Here is a 12,097-nt window from a genome sequence, read left to right as displayed (position 1 = left end):
ACTGTACATGTATTAGTTTTTAAAGTTTGTGTCCAAGTAAATGTTTAGAATGGTAAAGCTTTTCCTAGAAAGATTTCCCAGATATTCCTTCACCATAAACATCAGCAGATTTGAACATGGCTTAATCCTTGACTTGCACTATATATGTGAGGGTTATTATTACAAGCAAACTGCATTCATATGACTAACTGCCAAAAACAATATCAGTGTTGTTCCGTTCCTGGATGATTCAGTATTGTGAACGAATCGGCTGAATGAATCATATTGAATCATAATGTTTATAATGAGTCACGGCTCCTACTGGCATAACGAGATAAACAGCAGAAAGACTCTCTGAAAACGCGCAAACACAGATAATCAGAGTGATGCAAACAGTGACAACTCAAGAAAAAGAAGTGTTTTCTTGCATTATTTCGCGGATACAATCATATTTTACTCTCATCACATTCAATTTGAACTGCAAAGTTGTTGTGCCGTGCGTCTGCCGCAAGGGTGCGCCCTCGAAGACAGCAGTGCAGGAAACACTGCTATGGAGCAAAAAGATCGATCTTCGGATTTTGAGATAATCGCTATGAGCAAAACGGAGTCGTTTTAAAGACATTTTATTGTAAAAAAAAAAAAAAATAGACATTTTAACCAGCCTTACTGCTTTATAATGCATGCGAGTAGACAAGCTTCAAGCAGAAACGTACTTACAGGTGAGTCGCTTGACGCTGTTCCATTTAATCGCAGTGTATTTGTCAGACAGTCATTGTTTACTTATGTTAATGACAGTCTGTTCCAGGCGTTGTTAGGGTTTTCTTGTTGGTAACCAGGCGTTCCTACGTGGAATTATGAACCGATAATCAGTTTTGTTGAAAATGACGACTGTATAAGTTAGATTACAACCGATAAACTTTCAGTGCAAAGCAACTAGAGTAGTATGACTGACTGGCGATTCATATTAGTGAATCAAAACATACACCGCATGTAGTCCGATTCCCGAACGAATGATTCAAATGGTTCTTTTTAGTGAATTAGCCTAAACTAACAGAGCTTGCGAATCGTGTTTGCTGAAGTCCTGGTTGTTCATATCTGACATATGTTGTTCATATGAAGTTAAAGATACCCATAAAGTTTAATTTTAATCATTTTTTTAAAGATTTTTTTTTTCAATAACGGTACTTCAATAATAAATACTTTTATAAAGTTACAGTAAAAAAAAATGTTACAAAAGATTTCTATTTAAAATAATTCCTGTTCTTTTGATCTTTTTGTTCATCAAATAATCCTGAAAATTGTAGCCTATCAGTTTCCACAAAAAACATTAAGCCTTTTTCAGCATTGATAATAGAAGGCAAAGGTTTAGTATTGTAGCCAGTCACAGGCATGTCTGTTGCGAGTTTTGTTGAAGCGCTATTGCTCGCTTTTTGTATACAATCCATTCACAATTTGAAGAAAAGTTGTGTGATTCAGTCCAATAAATGTTCATCTTGAAATATTACTAACAATATAAAAATTGCTTATCAAATATTACATAGTAGGCTTTGAGGTAAAATATAATTAAGACATTAATGTATTGCATTATGCTGACTCTAAAAGGTAATAGAAAAGTACACCTTTAGCAATTACTGTTTTAAAATAACTTAACAGTGATAGAATTATGTTATTAGATTCTGCAATGTTTATTTAGTTAACACAAAGAATATAAGGGGTATATTTTAGTACCGGTACATGCAAAATTAACATTGCACTTAAGATAGAACTACAGTTATGTGTTTACATGTATCAGAAAATATATGATGGTTGATGTTTTTTATAAATTTTCATGCAAATTGATCAAATCAGCAGCACATCTTTTAGGCAGTATGGCCTTCTGCCCAGACAAACTCAGTTACTGACAGGTTCAAAAATTACTTTACAAGGTGACCCTTTCTGGTTAGTCTTCTGTATTGTTATTTCTGGCTCGAAAACAAAGCATTGCAGCTGTTGTTGAGATGAGATCCATATGTTCTCAATTAATTGAAAACCTGAGAAAGCAAATTTATCACTGTAAACTCACTGCCTGTGAGAATATGTCAGTACAACAACAATGTTTAACAATAAAAAAAATCAAACAAGTTATTGTGAATCGATTAAACAAATGATTCAATGAGTTACTCTTAGGCAGTTACTTTTGTTGTTAAACAAATCAGTGTTTTTGAATGAATCGGTTGACTCAGTAATTCAATGAGTCACTTATAAAGGCATTCACTTGTTTCATTCCTGAATGAATCAGTGTTTGTAAATGAATCGGTTGAAAGATTCCATGATTCAATCATAAAGACTGATAAAGTCACTTGGTACCACCTACTGGCGCAATAACGTAATTGTAGAAAGAGTCACTGAAAAAATCCTCACCACTAATGCCCTGACTGAGATTAGTGACATTAGTCAATCAAATTTGAGAATAAAAAAACAATTGATGTGTAAAGTATAATTCAAATTATTATTACAAAGTAAATTTAGATGAAATCATCTATCATGTAAACAAATTGCAACTATGTCAATTATTACGGATTATTAGTTAAAGGTAATTTTTAGGCCAGTTTTATTGAAGCAATAAAAAACAACATACTAATGTTCGTATTTAGGATTAGGGATTCAGTCAAACATGACAAATATCTTTTAACAGAAAGACCTTATATGAAAAGTTTTGCAAGCAATGACACCCAGAAAACACTAATATTATGGCAGCACTTTTTGCATAGGCAAGAACCACTCATATTTCTTCAGAAAATGTAAATGGACATTGTATGTAAGGTACCATTGAAGATTATTTCTGATCCAGGAAAACTATAGCGTCTGTAGGTGTGTTAAAGTGGGAGACGTGATAAGCAAATGGCATTGAGGGTCATCATCTGTGATGTATCTACTTTATACTTTATTATCTATCCTCTGGTTTGGGGGAAAGAACATGTTCAGCCTTTTATTCTAGCTTCTCCCATAATAATTCTAATCTATTGTCAGTTTACTCTTCCTCTCTCACAAAAATGAAGAACCCTGGTAGCTCTCCCTTTAAACTTCTACAGTCTTTATAAAGCAAACAAATCAGTTTCACCTGTCTCCACTCTCACTGCCCAAAGACTGGATCAGAAATTTGAACATATGTTTCATGTCTTAATATAGACCTTATGTAGCCCCACCCCTTTTCAGCACTGTGCTTGTTGTCTTTTGTTAACAATAAGTAAATTCACTTCACCAGCTAATTATTCTTCAACAGTGAGGCTATAGTGCTTCCGCAAAAATGGAAGTTCAAAGACAAATTTTTTAAAGATGGCTGCACACTTGATTCTCTGACGTATAAGGTCTATGGAAATACATGAAAATATGATATTTTCACCTGCCTTTAATTCACCCAAAGTCCAGAATTTGGGCCGTATCAGTGGTGAGTGGTGATTTCTTTAACCGGGCATGCTATCTAGTCATTTATCAGAGACGACTAATAAGAAACACAGTGGTAGGTGTCGATTTAAAAGTAGGTTGCCAGAAATAGTCATTAGGTGACAGTGCCTTCCCATTTGCTTACACACACATACAGTATATATTCAAGTATGGAGAAAACAAACGGAACAATAAAAATCCTCTGAAAATTTCACTTTGATTAGTTTGCTCAATCATGTGGCCAAATAACGTGTACCTTCACAATACTTTGTCAAAGCCAGAAAAAAGTAAGAACATACATTATCAGTGGACTTTCAAATTTGCTATGCTTGAGAAAACATGAAAATATACAGTCACTTTTTTAAATTTAGTCAAGTTAGTTTTGCATCAAATACAATGTGATTGTTGATAATCGAGATCTGCCAGCAACAGCGCATTTTTACACTTGGGTGAGCAATTCACAGACAGCTTTTCTTGTGCATGAAATCAAACACATGCAAGCAAACCAATAAAAATGCAAAAACAATCATGACAGTTTATAGCAATAGAGCATAGCCGGCAAAGCTGTTGTGGATCCGCTCAGCCAAATCCCTCTGTAACTTCTGTCAGGACCACTATCGTCAAAGATGATTGACAATTAGCATACAGTTTGGATTGGCGGTATGGTTCTGTTCTGGGCAAGAACTCCCTGCGCATCCATGCAGCCTAGCATGGATGAGAGCAGGGAGAGCAGCGATAAACCCCCCAGGGTAAACAGAACAGAACCAACATAAATGTATTGCAGATATCGTTAAAGTTCAATAATGTTATGTACACATTTTAGAATTAGTCTGATTCAAAGGAGAATCAGAAGGCTGAATCCTGACTGACAGAGGAGGAGTTGGGGATGGAGGAGGGTAATTAGCTATTGAGCAATGCGAAAACTGCTGATAATACTGAGGGACCTTATATATGAATGCTTAGATAGGTGTCGTATTCCCATAGGTTGATGGGGATCAGCTGAGAGTCAGCTGATGCGAGCTTGACTAACGTGACCTGCCAGAACTAACGCTACGCTAGATTGGCAGAGAATCACAGAAAATTAAAGGGATAGTTCACCTAAAAATTTAATTCTGTCATTAATTACCCACCCTCATGTCATTCCAAACCCGTAAGACCTCCGTTCATCTTTAGAAAAAAATATAATGAAGATATTTTTACTTAAATCCGAGAGCTCTCTGACCCTCCATAGACAGCAAGGGCACTACCATGATAAACTTGGCACAGAAACGTAGTAAGGACATTGTTAAAATAGTCCATGTTACATCAGTCGTACAACCATAATTTTAAGCTACGAGATTACTTTTTGTGCGCATGCACTGCGCCTTGTTTACATTCAGAGGAAAGTACGCGCATGCATTGTGATACTCTTCAAAATGTCGCTATAGGGTGACACGGAGGAGAAGAATTGTTGAATAAAGTCGTTTTTTTTGTTTTCATTGCGCACAGAAAGTATTCTTGTAGCTTCGTAAAATTACGGTTGAACCCCTGATGTCACATGGACTATTTTACCGATGTCCTTACTAAGTTTCTGGACCCGGGAACATTACAGTTGAGTTGCTGTCTATGACGGGACAGAGAGCTCTCGGATTGCATCAAAAATATCTTAATTTGTCTTCTGAAGATTAACGAAGTTCTTACAGGTTTGGATTGGAACAACATGAGGGTGAGTAATTAATGACAGAGTTTTCATTTTTGGGTGAACTTTCCCTTTTAATATGTGCTTTACAAGTACTAATAAACAGCCAATATGCTAATACGCATGCTAATAAGCAAGTAGTTAATAGTGAGAATATTGCTGTTTTTATGGTTTATCAATAAAAGCAGCCTTTCAAAAACAAAACAAAACAAAAAATCTTACAGACCCCAATATTTTGCACAGTAGTGAATATAGAATTCACGCTAAGTTCACTGAAACTGAAAGACTGCCTCTCTAATCTTTCACTGAAGCACTAAGTGATATGCGTATGTCTGCCAGCGTAATGACACAATACATACCAAAAGAAATAAAAAACAAAGAGTTCTCAGCAGATTGGAACATATCACACATCTAAACATATCCGTGACTGTCTGAAAACACTATAAACACCATGCCTTTTGTCGTCACCACAGGCACAGAACAGGGGAAAGCCATCACTTTCAGCAGTTTGAATGAAAAGCCTGACAATACATGAACACATCAGCTCAGTCTAGCCTTGTTGCACAACAGGATGCTGCAGTCTCAGAAAACACAGGTGTTATCTCAGGGCTGAAAACCTCAGGCAGTCTGACATGTATTCTTATCAGATTTACCACAATCCTTTGGGCACATGGAGGAATGTTAGGAGACAGAATGGAATGGAGGAATCCAAATGCCTGAGGAAGTGAGATAATTGTGTATCGCACTTAACATCCACTGTAGCAGCCTGGGCAAACAAACCGAATCAAAATACTGACCGATCCAATGTAGAGTTAAAGCAGGCAAACAGAACTCAAAAACCTTGAGACACCAAGCTGCATTCTTACAAGTACAATATGAAGTAACATCTGTGTTTTTGTCTTCCCCTGCAGATTAAGGGATATGATTGAACCGTTACATCTGGCCAACAGAAACAGAGCTCTGGGACATGTGGACAGACATTGACTGTAATGATGGACATCTGCTGATGCACAGGTAACATTAACATTTCAGTCTGTGTTGTTGGCTAGTAAATGCATAGGTTACTATCATTTTCTTTTTGAAGGAGCCCTCCTTTGAAAAGCAAATGATGGTAACCTAAGTAGGTGGGGAAGGGACGGGGGTTGAAAAAATTTATAGCAAATTTTATTTTTTTCAGGCAGAAGCATAACCCCTGCTGGACATTGTGCTGGAACTCAGGGGGGGATGCCATGATCCCCCACACCTTCTCACTCACACCCTGATCATTCACTCATATCACGGAGATCTGGCTGGACTTGAACCAGCAACCTCTGAAACCACGAGGCAGTGCTCTTACCACTGAGCCACAGATCTCTTGTATGAACATGTGCAGGAACTTATATTTCACTATTCAGTTGTCCCTGACTTGGGATTTTACAATAAACCAATTAAAGTTACACACTGAGTTGGGGATTGAACCCATGACTCCATTGCAACCATGCCCACAACTATGGTGTGTTTAGCCACTGTACCATCATGGCTTTCACACTGAGCAATGGCATTTGGAGCACTTTGTTGGATATAAAGACAACAATTTAATATATGCAAGAGTGGGATTTGAACCCACGACTCCATTGCCACCATGTCCTAACTAACGTGCATTTAACCACTGCCCCATCATGGCTTTTACATTGAAAAAAGGCATTTGGGGCACTTTGTTAGAAATAATGACAACACTTTAACATATGCAAGAATGGGATTTGAACCCATAATTCCACTGCAACTTTGTCCACAACTAGGGGTGCGCCAATTCGATATTCAGTATCGGTATTACTCCGATACTGCCACTTTATGATGGATCGGGTATCGGTCAGACGAGACCGATTCAAATCCGATATTCTGCGTATACTATTCTGTGTTATTGTTAAGCCACACGAAAGGCACAAAAACATTATAAAGCACCATAAAGTTTCCGTGCACTATGTTCAGTCTTATCTATCATGTGTTGCTGCCTCATTACGGTGCTATAAATGTAAAAGAAATGTATTTAATTTATTGCATATATTTATATATAATTATATTTACTTGTTTTTCATGAATGTATATTACAATACAAAGAGCAATGTGTAACATTTTACCAGATTACACCTATTTACTTTTATTTTTTCCCGCACTAAATAATGTTTTTCCTCTAAATGTTTAGATTTTATAAAATTATTGTGAACTCATCATTTTGGTAGAGTAACTTTTGCTGCTGAATTATCCACGAACCTAGTTTATAATAGTATTTTTCTCATAGATTATGATTATATATTTTTTAATTTGTTATTTTTCTTTATAATGAAGTTGTCTATATTTAGTAGATTGTGTGTAATACACAAAAGAGTGATGATCAGGTCAACACACACTGAGGTATAGAAATGTAAAAAAAAAATTTAAAACTGTGCTGGTATCGGTATCTGTGTTGTCCGATACTCAGAACTTTTGGTATCGGATCGGGATTGGTTCTGAAAAAATTGTATCGTGCCACCCCTATCCACAACTAATGTGCGCTCAGCCACTGCACCACTGTGGTTTTCACACAAAAAAAATGACATTTAGGACACTTTTCTGGATATAATGACAACAATTTTAATGTATGCAATAGTCAGATTTGAACCCATAATCCCATCGCAACCTTGTCTGCAAATAACGTATGCTTAAGCCACTATGCCATCATGGCTTTTACAACAAGAGATGGCATTTAGGATATTTTGTTGGAAATACTGTCAACAATTTAACATTTGCAAGAGTGGGATTTAAACCACTGAATCATTGTGGTGTTCACACTGAAAGTTGGCATTGGGGTGCTTTGTTTGATATAATCATAATTCAGTGTAGGCAATAGTGGGATTTGAACTCAGGACTCCTGTGTTTAAAACACAACACTTTATCTCCTAAACCACTAAGTCTGTGTAATTTAATGTGGGTTGTAGACAGTTTTACTGATAACTCTGTTTTATATTTAAAAAATTGCAAATAGCGGGATTTGAACAAATCCCAAAGTTCTCTTCCTTACCAAAAAGGCAAAAGAAGACAAGAGTAAATTATTTTTATATTTAATATTTGAGCGAATTATTCTTCTATAAAGCAGATGTGCATTATGCACACTGCACACTCTTTTTAAACAAGTATTTTGTCTTGTGTTTTTAATAAATAAAAAAATCTAAAGAATCATTAATCAAGTTAAATTTACTTGAGAAAATGACAAGATATAAAGTCCTGTTTTTTTAAATATTCATCAAAACTCATTTTCCCTCTGAATCACTTTTTGTTCCTCAACATATTGACATATGTTTTCTTGTTTTAAGTATAATGTAACCCCGGTTAAATGAAGTGTAATTGAAGGGAATTATTTAATTTATTCACAGTTTAGTAACATCATATTTCTCTAATAAATGTTGAAAAGAGGTGTAGAGGTTATTAAAGAACATTTAAAAATTAGTCAATTTATCCTATTTAGAAGATTAGTTATTGACCAATGAGAGCTCTCTGTCGTTGCGCCCCCTGCGTGGTGACGAGCATGCGTAAAGACAGAAGAGATGAGCTAGAGACAGAAGAAAAGACGTGATCTGATTTTCGCGATCTAATTTGAAGAAATATAGATTAAAAATCCTCCGAAAAGTGTACCAAAGTATTAGAATTGATTTATTTCGAGCCATCCAGTATCTGAAGATGCCGATTGAATATTGTTGAGTCACATTTTACTCGGTGAGTCAGCATAATATAATCAATGGTAAAAAGAATGTATAAAAACGCCATAAGATGGAAAATGGTTATTTAGTTGCAGTAAACTGTGTTCATTTCCATTTTTTTTCATTTGTATTTCGATCTAAGTAGTTATAAATGTCATAGTGAACCGCGTGATTATTGTTCATTTCAGTTCACGACGCCATTGTTGGTCACACGCGAGTGTGTAAGAGTAAAATCGATTATAGAGGTAAATAACTGATATCATTTCTTGTAAAAATGATATATGTATGCGTGTTATTGTTTAATTTCATTATTTCAATCTAAGCGGTCATAGTGAACCGCATGGTTATTGTTCACTGCAGTTCACAGACGCCATTGTTGGTCACGTGCCTGTGTAAGAGAAGAAAAAAAAATTTTGATACAGAGGTTAATGAGTGTGTATATATATCATTGTTGTAAAAAAATTTTATTTGTAATTGTATGTTTATTTTGATTGGTTTTGATCTTTCATGTGAAATTATTCTTGAATTCACTAAATGAATGTTCTGGTCTGTGATCAAGGCCAGGTTTTTTTCTTTGTGTTTTTTCTATTTTTTTTATTTTCTTCTTGATTCTACGGATTCGTGACACCCCTGTGATCTTCTGTGACATCCTGTGAAACTTCACATTTGATGGCGAGCCAACCAAATCTGCTAAAGAGGAAAAAAGACGACACATCATAAAGAAGAGGACAATATCCTTTCCTTCAATTATCAGCCTTGCTTTATGAAGCAAGCCGATCCTAATCTAAAGAATTAAGTTCCCTTCCTTGAGGGAACTGACAATAAAAAAAAAAGAAAGAGACGGGAAAAGAGAAGAAACTGATCAGTACTTTACAGAACATTGAACTATTGATGGTATATGGTTACCCATAAACCATTTGATTGACACCGAAGTCCTTATCGGGACAGCTGTGATATTTTGAGAGAAAAGTTATTTCTTTTATTCATTTCTTTTTTATTAATTTTATTTCTTTCTGACATTTCTGACCGGTCTGTGTATATTTTTGGGGTAAAAGAAGAGTGCACTCAAGGGAAGTTTTCCTAGTTGATCTTTATTGTATGATTTTGTAAATTACTTTCTTTTGTTTTGTTTATTATTTCCACTTTATATCAAAAGGAACAATTACATTCCAAGTACAAATTTAACTTTGTGCCTGTCTGTTGTTTCTCACCACAACCCGCCACCTCCTTTACGATCTCTAAATCTTCTGATCAATTCAGTTCTATCTGCAATAACAGCAATTCATTTATTAAATTATTGCCAATTCCTTAGACACGTGTTACAATAAACTCGATTTGAAAACATTGATTAGATAACACAATATTTGTATTGTAAAACAAGTCAAAAATACTAAGTAAGAAAATAATTTTTTGCAGTGTGTGGCTGTCGCTGCATGCTAGACATGCACTGTACCATATCTGACTCTAGGTTCAGGGTGAATAAGACATGTTATGTTCACTAGAGTGAGTCGAAGCTGTTGTAGTATATTCTAGGAGGCGTCCATCTGTTGCTTGGCGAGTCATGAGTCACGGGCCCAGAGTCAAGACCCCATATGGTTGTTTCTAGGGGTTTGGAGCAGAAGGTGGGAGACGGAAATGTCTGTGCAACCCAAAGCCTTGGACAAGAGTGGTGACAGTCAGCACTCAGATCGCAGACTGTGACCTCTGGGTGGTTGACAGCTGACTTTGAGATGAAAAAAGGTCACTTCTGATGTCTAGCAGAACCAGCCCTTTAGTAAAACCCAATAAAACAAAAAGGTACAACAGGTAAGATTTTAAAGGTTCAACCCACTATAACCATAACATGTATAACATACATAGGCCCTAATGCACAGAAATCAAGCTTGAATTAACAATTATGTGCTCTTCATTAAATAGCTGTCTGTATTTTTTTCACTGAAGCCTCTTTGCGTGTTTATTCAACATGTTCCAATTTGGCAGAAATCCATTCCACCGTTTTGCTTTCGAAAAACGAGAGCAGAACTCGAAAACACTGAATGCTAAAGTGTTCTTCAGAGCACCTGCACGCTCGAATGGGCTTCAGATGGCAATTAGGAAATGGCCTGTGAAATGACTTGATAACAGCAGACTCCAGAGACGGTGGAGTCCAATTCGTTTAAAGCCGAGTATTTGTGGCCGCTGAGGCTTGGGGGCAGAGGCTTGCTGATAGTACATTTAAATTATGTCGTGACCACAGCAGCCTGAAGTCAACCTTGAAAAACATCATTCAGCTGATGCAAAGTCAGAGAAACTCAAAAGCCCTCTAATAATACAGCAGCATCCGAGTGAACACTGGATAAACTCTCCCTTCATACAGTGTCATTCACAACCACAAATAAATAAATAACCATCCACCAGTTGACCAAAACATTTTATTGTTATTGTCAACATGCTGGTGGAATTTCTTCTATTAAACTGAAATGGCGCAGTTTAGGAGGACAAAAAATCACTTGCATATGCATATGTTGATAGGTCCTTTTGCATTAATTTTGAGTTCTGCTTAGCCTGATTTTAATGGTGGTTGGTATGACAGAATCATAATAAAAACTAAAATTACTAAAAACAAAAAAAGTTAAATTAAATGAAATCTAAAAATAAAAATGAAATCTAATAATATAAAAAGGAAAGTTAATTCAATTTTATTAAATACTATAATGGTATATAAATACTAAACTAATACTGAACTACCTATAAAATAACAAAAGGTGTTGGATGTTAATTGTCAGCTTTACTGTCATATTAGTAAAGACAAGAAAAAAAACATGTCACAATTGCAACTTTATTTCTCACAATAGTGACTTCATATCTCTTGAATGCAACTGCATTTCTCACAAAGTGACTTTATTTTCTTATAAATACTTTTTTACTCTGAAGCAGAAATAGGCTTCCACAGAAGAAAAACAAAAAATAAATAGGTCATTAATTTATATAAAATTCAAAATCTTCAGGAAGTGAAGTTTCACTCGCTCATATTAAGTGGCACAATGACCTTTTGTTTGCTACAAATTTGCAAGGAAAAGTCATTCTGTTGTCATAGAGACAAATATCTAAGAATATATATATATATATATATATATATATATATGTATATATATAAGAATATTTATAGCTGGTATATTTTCTCAATTCACCCACCAATGATAGATGTCATACAGTGGGAATAGTAAGTCAATTCGATCTAATGGGATTGTTTCCCCCTCACCCATGTATGACATATTGCCAACTGTGCCTGTCAGACTGAATTGAAGCTGTTGATCCTTATTTG

At 35.6% G+C, this 12,097-nt stretch overlaps 1 long non-coding RNA gene across 1 annotated transcript; it reads left to right on the top strand.

Moving 5' to 3' along the window:
• The first annotated feature begins 641 nt into the window (after nt 1-641).
• On the top strand, nt 642-6,334 carry LOC107725534 (uncharacterized). The gene is made up of 3 exons (XR_001638123.1): nt 642-698; nt 5,992-6,094; nt 6,258-6,334. It is a non-coding gene; the product is annotated as an uncharacterized LOC107725534 (long non-coding RNA).
• Nucleotides 6,335-12,097: the final 5,763 nt, after the last annotated feature.

Source organism: Sinocyclocheilus rhinocerous, unplaced genomic scaffold, assembly GCF_001515625.1.
Source record: "Sinocyclocheilus rhinocerous isolate Xijiao unplaced genomic scaffold, SAMN03320098_v1.1 scaffold153, whole genome shotgun sequence".
NCBI lineage: Eukaryota > Metazoa > Chordata > Actinopteri > Cypriniformes > Cyprinidae > Sinocyclocheilus > Sinocyclocheilus rhinocerous.
Note: the sequence above shows the minus strand (reverse complement) of the source record. Positions and strands in the feature narration are given on the sequence as shown.